At 48.0% G+C, this 17348-nt stretch overlaps 1 protein-coding gene across 7 annotated transcripts in view; it reads left to right on the forward strand.

The window, feature by feature from the left end:
• CGNL1 (cingulin like 1) overlaps nucleotides 1-17348 on the forward strand; it is an 88147-nt gene that overhangs the window by 12853 nt on the left and 57946 nt on the right. The window lies entirely within an intron of this gene.

Raw genomic sequence — 17348 nt, forward strand, 5'->3', positions numbered from 1 at the left:
TGAAATGTCAGGATGGGACTGAAGTTCATTGCGATAGAGAGAAGGAGTGAGCCAAGTGGAGCACATTCCTGGGAGAGCAGAGCCAGCGCCGAAGGGGTGTGCCTGAGGGCAGGAATGGTGCAAGGGGAGGGCATTCTCTGGCTCCTGGTCTGGAATGAAGAAGATGTAACTCTTCGCACAGTTCATTCTCCCTTGCAAAACCAAAATATTTCAAATGCTGTCATCTTGCTGGCCCATACTGTAGAAGGTCATGTCCACTTCTTGATGGTTGCTCACATGCTATGTCTTATTTTTTTTTTTTGGGGGGGGGGGATTAACTTTTGTACACACACCCAGGTTGTGTGAGGCCATGCTGTCTGGGGGACTCTGTAAGTCATAATCCACAAAGAATTGTTCCAAGCTGCTGTGACATTCTGGTCCCACATTCTGTGTCTTACTGATCACACAACTCCAGCTCTATAGTCTCTCGCTCTCTTCCTTTCTCTCTCCTAGTCCCCTCAATGATTGCCTGCCAAGGACCTTATGTTCCAATGTGTTCCCTTTTTAAAAGGGAAGGAGTAATAAAGAAAACACCAAGCTGGCTGACAGCCACCAAGGAGGAACCAGCAGCACCGAAACTGGTTTGGCTGGACAACCGGAGTGCAGAACAGCTGTGCTCCTGGCCTTCTTGGCAGAGTTTCTTCTATTGTCTATTGCCAGTTTGTAAGGTGGCAGTTATAATATTTATACATGTGCAGGCCAAAAAGAAAGTGTGTGGAATTGAAATGGCACCTGGCAGGAGGAACCATCCACACTGGCTTTTTCTGTGGTGAGCTGAGGCCAAGATAAAGCAAAGTGTGGCAGAGGTAGGACAGGCCCCTGCCAGGGAGGTAAGACAGCTTGCTTGCCTTTGGCCACTTGCAGCCTCTTGCTTGCCTTTGGCCATAAGTGCCCCAAGTGTTTCCACAAGGGTCACCTAAGGTGGGCAGATGCCAAGGGCAGGGAGCAGGCATAGGATTGCCAGATAGAAAACTGGAGATGGATCCTCAACATTTAATGACAATGATGGTGATGAAGATGGACAGGTTGCTTACCTGTAACGGTATTTCTTCGAGTGGTCATCTGTGAATACATACAAATGGGTTTTACTGCGCCTGCGCAGTGCTGTTCGGAAACTTCTGGAATCACTGGGCAAAGTTTACTTTGCAACATATAGAAACTTTTTGGCGGTAACTCCGCCCACCCGTTATAAGGCCCCTGCCTTCCCGCTCTTTCCCCAGTTCCGCAATTTTTCCGCCAAGCAGGCGATGGAAAGAGCCAATAAGAGCAGGACACTGAGGGGATGGACAGGTGGGATTTGTATGTATTCGCAGATGACCACTCGAAGAAATACTGTTACAGGTGAGCAACCTGTCCTTCTTCTTCGTGGTCTCTGCGAATCATACAAATGGGTTTAGACTGACAAGCTTAGGTAAGCGGCGGAGGGAGTGTCCTGAAACCAAAGCTATGGTAACCAAGGTATATCATTGTCACAATAAAAACCTTGAACCATAAAAGAGTCAGTCTTTGTTTGTGCACAAACACCTCAACACAGCAATAACATTGCAGAACCTGAGAAGGGAACGTAAGGTCATGCAAGACCAATCCCATGGCAATTTGTGCAAACCAACATTCAACAGGAATGTAAAACAGTGGCATAATTTACATAACCTTGTAAACAAACATCATCAGTAGTGCAACCAATGCAACCCTGAGACCAACACAGCCCTCCCGAAAGTTGCGTCTAGGATGGCCCTGGTGTCCAGCCTGTAATGCCTTATGAAAGTCAGAGGCTGGGACCAGACAGCAGTCTTGCAGACATCCTCTAAGGCAATCCCCGACAGGGATGCTGAGGGTTGTGACACTGCCCTTGTGGAGTGGGACCGAACCCTGCCAGGGAGAGGTTACCCAACAGTTGATAGCAGAGGTGGATGGTACCAGCCACCCATTGGAAAACCTCTGCGCGGACACAGGCAACCTCTTCATTGGTTCCGAGTAGCACAGAGAGGGTCTCTCGCACCGACTGGAGGCAGCGGTTATGTCCAAGTGAAAAACTAGCGCCCTCCTGGCATCAAGAGAGTGCAGGCTTCGCTCTGCGTCCAAAGTCGGGTTGGACGCCGGAGTAGGCAACACAATGTCCTGGCCCATGTGGGAAGCAGACAGTACTTTGGGCAAGAAAGTAATGTCTGACCGGAAGACTACCTAGTCCATGTGAAACTAAGGAAGGGCTGGTCCCTCCGCAAGGCACAGAGGTCGCCCGCATGGCGGACGGAGGTGATGACCCCAAGGAAGGCAGTCTTCCAAGTCAACAATCTCAAGTACATCGTGGCCATCGGTTCAAAAGGCTTGGATTGAAGAGCGGACAGCACCGCCTCCAGGCTTCAAGCTGGTACCAGTACCGACCCAAGGGGGTGCAGGTTGGCACATCTCCTAAGGAACTTCTACAAGGAAGAGGCTAAGCCTCCTCCACTTAATGGCATAGGACCGCTGGGTGGATGGTTTCTGCATAGGCAGGGTCACAGTCCTCACCGCATCAGGCAGTGAGGCTAGGGCTGGATTCTCCAGGCCACCAGCGGCAGGCTCTCGATGTCCGGTTGGAGGATCCGGCCGTCCTGGATCGACAGCAGGTCTGGACGGAAGTCGAGGCGGAGGGAGCATCTCTTGGAGGTGGAGAAGAGACGCGAACCAGGGCTGCCACGGTTACCACGGAGCGATCAGTATCACATCCGATTGGTCTGTTGTCATCTTGGACACCACCCTGATGATGAGAGGGAAGGGAGAAAAGGCGTAGAGCAGCTCTCCCATCCAAAGGAAGGCGAATGCGTCTCCGAGGGAACCGTCCGTTCGCCTCCCGGAGCAGAACTGGGGACAGTGGCTGTTCCATTTGGTCGCGAAAAGATCGACTTGGGGGGTCCCCCACCGGTCGAACAGGTCGCTGACCATCTCCGGATGGAGCCTCTACTCGTGGCACCGGAGGAGATCTGCTTAGGCAATCCGCCAGGTCGTTGTCCTCTCCCGGCAAGTGAATTGCGTAGAGGAGTGTCTGTCTCTGGATGAACCAGCTCCAGACGCGCAGAATGAACTCGAGCAGGGTCCTGGATCTGGAGTCTCCCTGCTTGTTGATGTAATACATCACAGTGGTGCTGTCTGTTCTCAGGAGGACCACCTTGTCCGCGACAGCGGATTTGAATGCCCTCAATGCCTTGTCGGCTGCCAGCATCTCCAATGTGTTGATGTGGAAACGTTTGTCCCGGGCGGACCACTTGTCCTTGACAATGAGGTCGAGCAGGTGGGCGCCCCAGCCTTCCAGGGAAACATCTGTTGTCAAAGTCATTTGAGGCTGGGGTTGATGGAAGGGCATTCTGATGGAGATGCTGAAGCAAGCCAACCACCATCTCAGAGAAGCGGCCACTGGCCTCAGTGCCGTGAGATACCTGGTCGGGGAGTCCTCCATCAGTCTGAAGACTGAGGGGACCGAGAGGAAACAGGCCCGAAGGGGTCGGAGGCGAAGCCTCGCCCACGGCGTCACGAACGTTGTCAACGCCATGTGGCCTAGGGCTACCTGGACATCTCTGGCCCTCACCTTTCTGTGGGAGATGCAAGGCTTTAGTGAAGCTGCCAACGCCTGAAAAGGGTCCAGAGGGAGAAAGGCGGAGCATCCTTCGGAGTCGGGGATGGCCCCGATGAACTTAGCCTGCCTGGCTGGTGTGCAGCGGCTTTTCCTCGCAGGCAATCAGGCCGAGGGGCGCCCAGGGTGCAAGGCGAATGAGACTGTCTCCTGGTGTTCCTGCTGTGAGTCGGCGGCAACAACAGTCGCCGAGGTATGAAAAGACTCTGTAACCCCTCTGATGGAGGTATACCACCACTGGAGCCATGTACTTCGTGAGGACCCTCGGGGCTGTGGCTAGGCCGAAGGGAAGTACGTTGGCGAGGGATCTCTGGTGGGACTCTCGACTTCCGATGTGGAAGTGGGCTTCCCCCAGGTCGAACATCACGAACCACCGGCCCTGGTGGAGTAGAGGCCGAATAGAGGCCAAGGTTACCATCTGGAACCGGCGGTAGTGGGAAAGCCTCATGTCCAAGAACCGGAGGGGAGAGAGACGAAGTGCGCAGGAACCCCTCGGGTTCGCTTCTTCCCCCGGTCGGTATCCTGATGGGGGGACTTCCGATACCGGGCGGGGGGGTGTTGCGACGGCCAGAGGAGGAGGAAGACTGAGAGGGGTAACGTCACCTCTGGGAGTCCTGCTGCTGAGACTGTCAATCTTGCTGGAAAGACCGTTGCGCCTGACCTTGGGGCTGCCACGGTCGCTGTCTCTTCCGGACGGGCGAGATGGAGGCCGACGACATCCCGTGGTTCTTGGCTGCCGCCTTCATCTTGAAATTGCGGTTCAGGCGCTCGTCGGTCTCGGCGTGACAGAGACCAGAACCGTCAAGTGACATGTCCTCAATAGCTGTCCTGACGTTGGTGTTCGAGTCAGATCAATGCAGCCATGCATGTCGACGCAGAGCCATCGATGCCGCCATGGCCCGTCCAGCGCAGTCAGCCACATTTGTGGAGGCAATGATGAGCTAGCTCCCGATGGAGTGGGCCTCATCTCTGATCTCCACCAGGCGCCTCTAGACATCATTCGGGACTTCAGGGATGAATGGCAAAATCCCCTCCATCGAGGTCTGGATGTAAGCCCCAATGTAGGCGTTGCTGGAGGCGTCGTCTGTTCGGGGATGAAGGTCTGCTGTGTCCCTTTGACTATCACCAAATTTTGTTTGGGGTGGCCGGTCAACGAGAAACCGCTGGATGGAGAGTTCTGGTACAGGGATTCGATCCTGCGGGACGATCTCACCAAGGAGGCCGGCACTCTCAGGGCCGCCTGACGAAGGTCTCCAGGGACGGCAGCAGCGGGATGTATGTCGGGGACGGTACACGGCCGTGCACCCTGTGTTCGACTGGGTTGTGAGCCTTCTCCTCGGGGAAGGGAAGCCCAATGTCCAGGGACCTTGGCATCTTGATGATGTGCTTGTTGAAAGAGCGGCCATCATCGGTGGGAGAAGAAGGCTCGCGGTGGTGCAACCTCTGAGGAGAAGCCTGGATGGAGGCCTCATCGTCTGATGGGTCCTCCGAAGTTGACAAGATTTCTGGCTCAGAGATGGTGTCTGATGCTAGTGGGAGATCCGGCACCCGGACTCGCGTGGGGGACGCGTCGGAAGCTGAAAAGCTGACGATTCCACAGCGGGCCGCTACAACTCGGATGCTGAAACCCTTGCATGCGACACCGGGAGCTTGTCTCTCTCAGGGGCCATAAGACGGAGATTCAGCCTCGTGAATTTTCTGAAGGATCCTCATCAGACGGTTCATCCTCGCCTGAGTGAAGGGTCAGAGGGAAGGACTCCCTCCGCGGAGGTCTGGCCCTTTCCGCATTGACGCGGACAAATTTCACAGTCGAAGGCAGCGGGGTGTCGAGCGTGGAAACCGCATACGATGCCGACGACTCCTTCGGGCGAGAAGAAACTGGAGTCAGAGTCCTTTTGGATGGAGAGCGCGTTTTGTGCGAAGCGCGCTCCTCGCCCTTGGAGGACGCCACCGATTCACCTGGTACCGGGTGGATTTGGGCCTCTTGGGCATGGAGTTGTCCAAAGCCCCCTCGGAGTGCCTCTTCTTAGAGGATCCCGGCATCTCGCCCCTCTCCTTGGGGGGGGGGGGGATTGTCCGGCAGGTCTGACAGGACAATGCTCCCTGAAGGCTGAGGCTTGGTTGCTTTGCCCTCGTCCTCCGGTGCGGCGTTCATTGATGGCACCCAGGGTGCCCCCGTCTTGGGCGGCTTGGGGGCATGACGGGACGCCTTCGACGACGCCTTGGAGGATGGGACCGGCACGGCCAGGGCCTCCGCATCCGCTCGTTCCTTCGAGCGCAAACCCTCCGGGGATGCCTTCCTCCCGGACTTGGCCTTGGGCTCGGAACCCTCAGTCCCTGATGTTATGTGGGGGCGCTTGGAGGGTCTGTTGGTGGCGCTGGGTTTGAATGAACCATGGGCCACATCCGCTCGATCCTTCCAGCGCGAGCCCTCCGGAGACGCCTTTGTCCCAGACTCCATCCTGCGCTCGGAACCCTCAGTCCCCGACGTATGTGGGGGCGCTTAGAGGGTTTGTTGGTGGCACTGGGTTTGAATGAACCACGGGCCACATCCACTCGATCCTTCGAGCGCGAGCCCTTCGGGGACGCCTTCCTCCCGGACTCCGTCTTGGGCTCGGAACCCTCAGTCCCCGACATTATGTGAGGGCGCTCGAAGGGTTTGTTGGTGGCACTGGGTCTGAATGAACCACTGGCCACATTGGCGGTGGTGGACGATTCATGGGCAGACACCATGCTGGACACGCTGGCCCGGGAAGAAGAAGCAGGCGGCGTAGCCGAGGGAGCTGACGATGAAGGGAGGTCCCCCCCCCATGGGTCTTGGCCTGGTCGATGGCCAAAGTCAGACAGGACTCACAATTCTTCCGAGCCTGGGAAGAGAAGGGCTTGCAGGGTGGACAAGTCTTCGGATCATGGTCCTTTGCCAGATGGGCACCTTGTCTCCGCAACATCACACTTTGAAAGGTGCTGGAGACCTTCTTCCGAAGAAACAAAAGCGGAAGGAAAGTCCAAAATCGAGGTCAACAAGCCGAGAGTCTGAAGTTATCAGGGGCGGGAGACAACGAATGGTCAAAAACACAGTGATTCCGATCAAGCTAAAGAGCGAGCGAAGTTCCCTGAAGCAGCCAGCGCGGCGGAAAAAAGGAACTGGGGAAAGAGCGGGAAGGCAGGGGCCTTATAACGGGTGGGCGGAGTTACCGCCAAAAAGTTTCTATATGTTGCAAAGTAAACTTTGCCCAGTGATTCCAGAAGTTTCCGAACAGCACTGCGCAGGCGCAGTAAAACCCATTTGTATGATTCGCAGAGACCACGAAGAAGAAATTTGTATCCCGCTCTTTTTCCAGAAGTGGGACTCACCATTTGATGGTGAAAGATGGACTTTCAGCAGGCTTGCTGACAATTCCCTCCTCTACACAATCCCTGAAGGTACAGGAGCCCAATCCAGGTTAACTCTGGCAACATTAAGGAAGAGTGAGGGGCTGGAGGGCAGACAGTGGCATTCCCCAGCCAAACCCTCTGCCTTGCATCCTCTTGGTTAGGTTGCTGCTGTGTTGGAAGATACTGTTCCATTGGTAGAATTGTTGTTGTTACTTCACCCTCCCTTCCCCCAAGATTGGGACTTCAGATGTGTTACAAAAAGTCATCATTAAAACAGAATTAAATAGTCAACAATATTGAGACATTTTAAAACATACATATAAAAAGATGAGAAACAGTTAATTCTAAATGTATGTGGAACTGGGATGGGTGGAGAGGGAGAGCGCTATTTTGTCCTTTGCTTGCGGCGGCCCTGTTTACCTCCACACTGTTGTCACTAGCCTGCCGTGCATTTATTTGTTTTCTTTTAAATCTATCTAGTTGAGTAGAGAAGTATAACAAACACAGTATAAATATATATTACTCTTTTTTAAATAAAAAAGCTGATTCCAAGTGGGCAGCTGATAGAGCAGCTTTTTGAGCTCGACTCAGAGGCTTCATCCTTGTGACCTTTGAGTCACCCGAAAGGGCTCCATTCCAGGCCAGGAGCAAACAGACCTGCCCACCTTTGGCCAGAGCCAGTCGGCTAGCAAGCCCCATGCCGGTTCTTCACAAAGTGGTCAAAGATTTGGTTTGGGATGCAGCCGTGGCCCCCTCCTTCCATCTGCCATCATGACTCCGCAGTAGGGAGCTTTGCCTTAGAGCCAGTTTGGGGCAGATCAGGTAAAGAGCAGGCTGTAGGCTTTTCAAACTCCTCCTTGCTAGCTGATTCAAAGATAAATGACTACAATTCTTGACTACACCTGCAAATCACATAACTAACCTTCCATAACACCTTCAGGTAACCAAATTTATTTTTCTACTATTTCCATTTCTCTCTCTCTCTCTCTCTCTCTCTTCCTAGTATCAATATTTTTAGTTTAGTTTCTATCTTGTTTATGGATTTATATTCCAGGCAGCTAATAATCAAGTAGGATAAAACAGCATAATAAAGCATAATAAAATGGGATAAAGTGGCTGACAGGTGAATCAATAAATCAAAACAGGTATTGATGAAAACCAAAACTCAACAGTCAAGTCAGCCAACTTCTAGAAGGGCAGGTCATGTTGACACTTGAAAACATACATTTTTGGAAATGTTAGTTGCTGGCACAGCCAGTCATGCTTGCTTGGTGGATTCTGGGGGATGCAATTCAAAAATGTAACATTTCCAGGCTCTGGGTTAAACTGCTAGGAGAGCAGCACAAACTTTGCCTAGCTCCTACAAGAGAATAACATTAGCAGTGCCTGGATGTGGGTAAAATCCCCTTCTTTAAATGCTGAGAAGACTCTCACGCCATTTTACCCACTTGTCTCACTTAAAGGAGGAGCATCCAGGAAAAAGAGTACCCAATGGATTATTATCTTTCATCTGAGCCTGCCTGTGCCTCGAGATATTTTCTCTGTCCCACCGCCTCAATTCTGTTGATGTTTTAATTCCAGTTTTAATTTTTGTATGTTGTGAACTCTTTTAGCTATCTCTGTTTTAACTGTTGTAAGCTGCCTTGAGTCCTGGACTGAGAGAAAGTGGGAATATAAATCAAAATCACACCCCCATCACTATCCCCATCCACTATCACCTCGATTGAAGATTTTAAGTACCAGGAGGTTTCATTGTCCACAGCTCTTCAGCTCTTGCTACACCAGCCTTTTCATAGCGTTAAGCCTTCCTCAGTTCCCTGAGCAATGAGAAGATATAATAAGCAATAAGCCTTTTATTATGTAAAGCATGAAAAACTGTGGGTCACTTTTAAAGGAATCAATGTATTTGAGATGTGGTGCTGGAGAAGAGTGCTGAGGATCCCATGGATGGCCAAAAAGACAAACAAATGGGTCCTGGAGCGGATCAAGCCAGAGATTACCCAGGAAGCCAAGATGACAAAACTGAGGCTGTCATACTTTGGGCACATCATGAGAAGGGAATACTTGCTGGAAAAAATAACAATGCTAGGGAAGGTGGTGAGGAGCAGAAAGAGAGGAAGGTCACATGCTAGAAGGAGATCATGGCTATGAGTTTATGAGCAAAGCAGCGCCGTGAGTTGAGATCGACTTGGGGGCAGTTAATAACTACAAGAAATGTACAAGTATTAAAGCTGGACAGTGAAGAAACCTGAGAGGAACTAGATAACTGCACTACACTCTTATAGCACTGCTATTCCACTTTAACTGCTCTGACTGCTTCCTGTTGCATTTTGGGATTTATAGTTTAAGGAGAAGCATTTAAAATTCTCTTAGGCTTCAGTGAACTACAAATCTCAGAATGCAACAGGAGGCAGCCAGACCAGTAAAAGTGAAATAGCATCACTGTAAGTGTGTAGTGCGGTAATGCGGGAAGAGAATGAACATATTTGAAATGCGGTGCTGGAGGAGAGATCTGTAGATATCACAAACGGCTAAAAAGACAAATGCATGGATCTGAGAACAAGACAGGCCCAAACTCTCACTAGAAAGGAAGATGGCTCAACTGCGCCTATCATATTTTGGAGACATACTTTGGCAAATGTGTGCCTCCCTCACTACATTTCAACTGAGTTTTCTTCCTATCAGCTTTCTTTAATTTTCACAACCACACAGAGAAATCAGCAATACTATGGCATGGACAACTCTGGCTTTGCTATTCTTGTCTAGTTCCTTCACAGCTGCCCTTCCAAGTCCTGGTTTTCTGATTCCTTGATTTCAATCTCCATTTTGATTAACGACTGAGGCAAAGCAGAGGAAATATCTGACTATCTCAATGTCTTCACTGTTTGCTTTAAAGTTATGTCAGTCATTTGTGGTTATTATTTTTCTTTTCAGCCTTTGCACTTTCTTCTTGACTTTCTTCAGTCAAGTCTTTGCTATTTTCTGTAATATATAATATCATCTGCATATCTTAATTAGCTTATGTTCCTTCCTCCAGTTTGCACACCTTGTTCCTCTGAATCTAATCCAGCTTTGCATATTATCCATTCAGCATACAAGTTAAATAAATAGGGCGACAAAATACGGCCTTCCTTGACCCCCTTGCCAGTTAGAAACCGCTCTGTTTCTCCATATTCTGTCTTCATAGTAGCCTCTTGGCCGGAGTACAGGTTATACGTCTGGACAATCCAATGTTGCGGCGCACCCATTTTCTTCCTATCCGCTTTTTTCACTGTCCAGCTCTCGCATCCATCCATGGCAATAAGGAATACAATGGCTTGTATGAGTCTAACTTTTGTGCTCAGTTGTATGTCTATCTTTGCATTTGAGAATCGTTTCTAGTTCTTTCATAGCTGTTCTCCCCATTCTTAATCTTCTTCTGATTTCCTGGCTGCAGTCCCCATTTCTATCAATGTTTGATCCCAGGTATGAGAACTCTTTTACCACTCCTTTTTCTTCATTGTCTAGGTTGAATTTGTCAAGATTCTCCATTGTCATTATTTTTGTTTTCTTTATGCTCAACGGTAGGCCTGCCTTTGCACTTTCTTCCTTGATCTTTCTTACTAGTTGTTCCAGGTCTGGGAGGTTTTCTGCTAGTATTATGGTGTCATCTGCATATCTTAGATTGTTGATATTTCTTCCTCCTATTTTCACTCCTCCTCCTTCTGTTTCCAAGCCTGCTTTTATTACAATATGCTCTGCTTATAAATTGAAGAGGTAGGGTGATAAGATGCAGCCTTGTCTGACTCCTTTGCCAATTGGGAACCATTCTGTTTCTCCATGTTCTGTCCTGATAGTAGCCTCTTGTCTTGAGTATTCCTCATCAGGACTATCATGTATTTAAGGGCGTTTCATAGCCCTTCATGATCTATGCAGTCAAAAGCTTTTAAAGCACATGCTGGTTTTCTTTTGGAATTCCTTGGTGCATTCCATTAGCCATAATATATTTGTGATATGGTTGGTCCTTTTCCTTTTCCTTTCCTGAACCCTGCTAGAACCTCTGGGATTTCTCTCTCCATGTATGGTGGAGTCTATATTGCAGAATGTTAAGCATAAATTTACTGTGTGGAGGATGAGTGCTATGGTCCTATAGCTGCAGTCCTTTGTGTCTCCTCTTTTGTTAATGGGGATGTATATTGAACGTTTCCAATCTGTCAGCCATCATTTTGTTTTCTTTATCTGTTGAGATATGTTGGTTAGCACTAGAGTTGACTCTGTCAATGTGGTCTGCAGCAGTTCGATTGGAATATCATTGGTACATAGAAATCAGAAATACTGTGGCCTAGATGAACCTGGCCTTTCAATTTAATTCTATATCTTTATATCTGAGGATCTTATCTAGATCTCTTATGGCTGCCCTTCCAAGTCTTAGGCCTGTTACAGACTGCCAAAATAAAGCTGCTTTGGGTCTCTTTGGAGGTATGCTATTTAAATGATGCATGCATCCTAAAAATCCTGAAGCTGCACCAAAGCTGCACTCCAGTGCTTAGGAATGGAGTGTGGCTTTGCCGCAACCTCCGGACTCTTAGGACCCATGCATCATTTAAATAGCATACCTCCAAAGAGACCTGAAGCAGCTTTATTTTGGCAGTCTGTAACAGGCCTTAGTCTCTTCTGATTTTTCAAGCATTGTCTCCATTTCTGTTAATGACTGAGCAGCCAAGATATATGAAAGATATATTAGATTGTAAGCCTGAGGGCAGGGAATCGTCTAATTAAAAAGATTGTATGTACAGCGCTGTGTAAATTTACAGCGCTTTATAAATAAAGGTTAATAATAATAATAATATTTCGCTATCTTCATTACCCACTTTGAGCATGTTGATATACTGATGAAAAGCACTGAATGTACCATTGCAACAGATGAGCAGTGTGCCTGTTGCCCCTCTGGCAAGACCAGTTGTGTGAAATGCAAGAAAACTGTAGTGACACTTTATGCCATTGGGGATGGACATTCTTAGAAGCTGGATGTGTCTCCAGAGAAATAGCTTCTTCCTTCCTAGTTGTAGATGTGAAGCAGTGAGAAACAGAACTGAGTCCAGGTACTGCTCCTATCTTTTATCTTAATGGGACATGATAAAAAAGAAAGAAAGAAAAACTGTGCTTATTGTATCTGATTGGAAGAGCTCCATGTCCATAAAAATGTGGCCATAAATAACTTGGAGCTGTGCATTAAAGGGCGTTAGTTTCACTTGGAAGGTTGACAGCCCATCACTGCAATGCTAAGTGATAACAGACTGCTTTGTGTGCTTCCTGGTCAAAAATTAATGCCATTGTGCATTCGCTTTAGTTCCAAAACCATTTAAAATAGTGTGATAAATACCTCCTCTTAAAGACTGATAAATGCCTCCTCTTCATTAACATGTTGCTGAAATGCATGATGCTCAGCAAAAAAGACAAGTCCAGATGGAAGGTCAAGTAAAAAGAGGAAAAACACGGTAGTCTAGACAAATAGCACCCAAAGTTCCAGTTCAGTCTCACATTTCCAGCTGGAAAGATCTTGGATATAACAATGTGTGCCTCTAATTTGCATGTCATCTACCAAAGGATCAAACCAATCAACTCATCCACAAGCAAAATCAGACAAGTTTGAAAATATTTTTGTCACCATGCATGACCCAAGACAAGAAAGAAGATTCTGTGGCAGAGCTTCCCATCAGGACTCAAGGCAATACCTGTATGCCTGGAGATGCTAGACAAGGCCCTTCAGCAACAGCAAACTGGAAACTAGCTATGGAGATGGAAGCTGAATGACCACTGAGCCCAAGGCTGCACACAGGTGCTGTGTGGAGCACACAGGTGCAGATTCTTGTCAGTTAAGCCTAGGGCCCAGAAGCACTGGGTTGCTCAGGTGTAGGAAGGATCCTTGGAATCAGGGCTCTCCCCAAAAGCAAAAAGCCCTGAGAGTTGGTTGAAATATTTGCAGATGGTTTGGGGTGAGGCTGTGGAGGACCAGGGTACTTCAATCCTGCCCTCTTCACATCTGGAGCACTCTAGACAACCTTGTCTGCTCCTAGTGTCCAGATCCTTAATTCTGGAACTGGCTCCAACTCACTGTACGCCTTCACCATGTATGGCCTTGGCAACACTCTGGACCGTCGGCATAATTGGACTGGCTTTCCACATTTGATTCAAACTCTATTTGGATTTTTGCAGCCACCCAGCATAGCCTATAACCTCCAGATTACAGCAGCATGTGTGTTAGTTTGTTGTGATAAAAATCACCTCCAGCACATCTTCAAAAGTATCAACACTGTGTTCTGTGGGACTTACTCCCAGGTTCCTGGATGTAGGACTGTAGCTACAGCTTTCAAAGGACAAGAATGCCTTCCTCTGTGACCTGAAGAGGACAGCAATATTGGTTGTTCTGTGACCAGAAGCTAGCTTTAAAAAGAAGGGAATGGGAATTCCCAGAAATTAACAGAACTTCTTCATCCTTGCCTTACTGGCTGCTACTGATAGACCAAATGGTATCATTCTACTATCACTGGACTCCCTTCATAAAGCCAGTATGAACTCCACGTTGTTTTAATCTTGCTCCAAAATCTGTTAAGATCAATCAAAGTTTTTGTTGATTTCCAAGGATGCTGGATCTGGCGGAGTATGATTACAACACAGCCATCTTGCTGCAGTTGTCTTCTCTCATAATACCTGGAAGCTGAGCAGCGGGTATGAGGCTGCACATAAACAAAGGGAAGTTGAGTGTAGCATAGAAGTACATGGAAACACTGCAACACTGAGAAACAAAGCTTGGGAGGAGTAAATGTCGTTTCCTGCAGCCGCTCATCCACCTGCATTTTCCATGCCCTTGCTTGACATTTTGCATTTCCAAACAATACAATTTTGATATAATCCTAAAGTCTTCAACAGAGCTGACTTGGTTTGATGCCATCCACAGCACACCAGTCTTGTCTAGGTTTGCAAGCTAAGCACCTTTGGGTCTGTCTAGTACTTGGATGAGAGACCAAGGGCTCTCCAGATAGGGAGTCAGGAAGAATCCAGGCTAAAACTCTAAAAAGCAATAGCTGCAAGAGAGTTGACAATGCTGGGCTAGCATGAGCTCCCATCAGTCTAATTCTGTATACAGCCAACTTTGTATGTTGCTACTGACCAATGTAATGTCTCCAGTGTGGCAACCATAATTTTGGGTGACCACCATGCCACCCTGAACAGATTGTCTGATTAGAAGCTAAGCAGGTTCTGGCTTGGTTTATACTTGAATAGAAGACTCCTGGAAGGGAAAAAAAAAACCACCAGAGATCTCCAGATGGGGCTAGGAGAGAATCCTACCAGAAACCCAGAAAGACAAGGCTGGGCTAGCCTAGGGTCTCCTCCATTGTAAAGGCCCTTTCCTGTGTTCCTAACTAATCTGTCTGTAGCTGGGCCAATGACCCCTGTCAGAGCAGCCCAGCATGGAGCCTTCCAAGCATGGCTTTGCATTATGCTTAGAGAAAGCCATCACTCTTCTTGGCTCCCTACTGCTAGGCTGAAGCCTGACCTGAACAAAAAGGTGCTTGGCTGGTCATCTTCCCAAAAGTGAGGCACTCCTGTTTTTGCAGCCACAAAAGTATATTGTCCATGGAGACAATTACCCTTGTCTTTCGCAGGAAGCCTGGTTGCTACTCTCTTTTGTGGCTAAAACTGGTTTGGGATGTAACATTTGGGTCGAAGTCCTCCTTCCACCCCACTCTTCTAGAGACTGAACTTGTGTAGCATATCAGTGGCAAACAGTCACGAAGCCCTAAATGCAAATTAATCAGAAAAATGGGAATATCTCCTGTTAGCTGAATTGAGAAGTGAAGCCATTCTGGACACTGGGAGGAGATAAATATTGTTAAATGTTGCTTCTCAAGAACATATCAGGTTGTTTGCTTTGAGCTGATCAGTCTCAACCTTCATCTTCCTGGGCTGCTGGGTGTACCAACTGGTTGCTTGAGTTGGTGTGCTGCCTCAGAGGATTGCCTAAAGTGTTGTATCTCCACACTTGATTTCTGTGTAAGTCATGCTATGAAATACTAGTTGTACCCATATAGAAAGGGCTGTGGTTTGTTCCTGAAAATAATTGCTTTAGATGCTTATTTTGAAAAGGCTGACATAATGCATTGAAAAATTGTGAGGCATCTTTGTTCGCATAGGCAGGACACCATCCGGGGACAGCTATCTCAGCCGTTTGGGAATGAAGCTTCAAAACACAGTGCTTGTAACATAATGGTGAGCTGCCAATTAATAGTAGCAATTATGTTGAATGATTTGGTACATTGATTTTCCTGGGCAGGATCAGTCATTGTCTCCATCTACATGGAGTATACTGAACAGTTGCCCTCGAGTGTTATGAGTTGGCTCATTTTTTACAGCTGTGTTGTTTGTTTGAAATTCTTGTATCTGTGCCTACGGACATCACTTCTTTTTAAACAAACTTTCTCAGTAAAGACACCAAAACCAAAATATAATCTTGGAGGCTAGCATCCATCATTAACTGGGCATTTCACTGAATGCTGAAAAGTGCAACAAATCACTGCAGTGATTCATAAGGGTGACCTGTGCAAAGATACTTTAGCACCTTAGAAACTTCCATCTATTGCTTTTTGCTCCCATTTCCTTTTGTTCAGTGGGAAACCAAAATGCCAGGTGTTGAAGAAAGTTTCCTGGCCTTGACCCAAGAGCTGATACAGCAAGAAAAACGCTGCCAAGTTAACTGTTTTGTAGACTGGTGAGCTGATGTTTATCGCATGGTGGCCTGCAAAGGCATTAATGCAACTAGTGAAGGATTTCCTGGCTAAAGCGAGCAGAAGAGTGCCCTCCAGAAGGGAAGCGAGGGGCTGGGCAGGAGCAGCGGAGGGCCGGAAGCAGCAGGGGAAAGGCTCCAAGCTCTGAAGAAAATCCACCCACAGACTAGGAGTCCATTCTCTTGAGTTCCGGCCAGAGGCTGTACCTTCTAAGTTATGGCACTGTGTGGAATTTCTTATCTCAGGAGGCCCACTAGCCTTCCCCTGAGGCTGAGAGCATGTGACTTGTCCAACGTCTCCCAGTGGGTTTCATGGCTGAACAGGGAATGGAACCCTGGTCTCCAGGGTCTATGCCACACTGGTTCTTGCTTTACATCTCAAAATCCCTCCTTGAACTAGGAGACTGAGATACTGATGCCCAAATAAGAGAGCAGTGTTAGCCTCCTTGCCACCCTCTTGTCTTCCTGCCCTCTCTGGCACCTCCAGCCACAGCCAGACCTTGAGAGAGCAGCATGTCACTTCATGCTTGGCTAGGAACTGGGGCTCTGAGTGGCAGCTAAATGTTTGAAAGACCCAGGGTTGCCATCACTAGTGACTGGTGAATCGAGAGGTGGCAGATTTGATCTGTGTTTCAGTCCAGACTTAAATAGGTTTAGTACCTTGTATGGTAAGTTTGGAGTAAAACCCAGTGCCTCATTGACATTGAGACACCAGTCCCCAGCAGCTGCAGTGCTGTGTGTGGGAGAGAGATTGAGAGCAAGGAACAGAGTTTCGTGTGTTCCTTGTTTAGGTTCATTCCAGTCAATTATAATTTCCAGGGGGAGATCACAGAAGCTTTGGTTAAGATTTAATTTGAAAAGAAGATTTCTGGCTGATGCATATATTTATTTCAGATAGTTTACCTTGTTCCTTGGGTTAAATTAAACCTCTGAGAGCAGCTGGCCATTAAAAGTCAAAACTGGAGGACAATAAAGCAAGAAACATAAAATAGTATTAAAAGCCATAGTAGCAGGTAAATAAAAACTCAGATTGGAACAATAAAATTTAGTATCTATACAGCTTGGGCTGATGAATCAATTAAACAATCTGTCTATCTTTATTCCAGACACCCAAAAGACATAAACTCAGCCCTCGATGAGCTCTTTGGGGAAGAGCATCCCAAAGTTAGGGCACCCCTCTGCAAAAGTTCCCTTGAGCTGAAGAAGTATACTTTAAAACAGGACAGCAACCTCTTAAACTCCTTTCCTTAAAAACCTTCAGTTCTGAAAGCCTGTTGGAATAAAGGACTGTGGGGTGATGAGGGAGCACACTCTACCCATCCTTGGAAGCTAGTTCTAGAGACTAAGGGCAGCCACCAAGAAAGTCCTCTCTTATGTTCTAACCAACTTTAGCTATGAGAGAAGGGCCTTTCTTGTGGCTCATAGGAGGACATACAGTGAGTCAGCTTGGCCCTAAGCTGTATAGGGCGCTACAGCACTTTGAATTGTGCCTGAGATGTATGATCCCTGAAACATAAGGCCCATGAACATACATGGGACAACATGAGAGCATTACTGTGCTGT

Source organism: Sceloporus occidentalis, unplaced genomic scaffold (genome assembly GCF_023333645.1).
Source record: "Sceloporus occidentalis isolate IW3139 unplaced genomic scaffold, rSceOcc1.0.p SCAF_9, whole genome shotgun sequence".
NCBI classification, from domain to species: domain Eukaryota; kingdom Metazoa; phylum Chordata; class Lepidosauria; order Squamata; family Phrynosomatidae; genus Sceloporus; species Sceloporus occidentalis.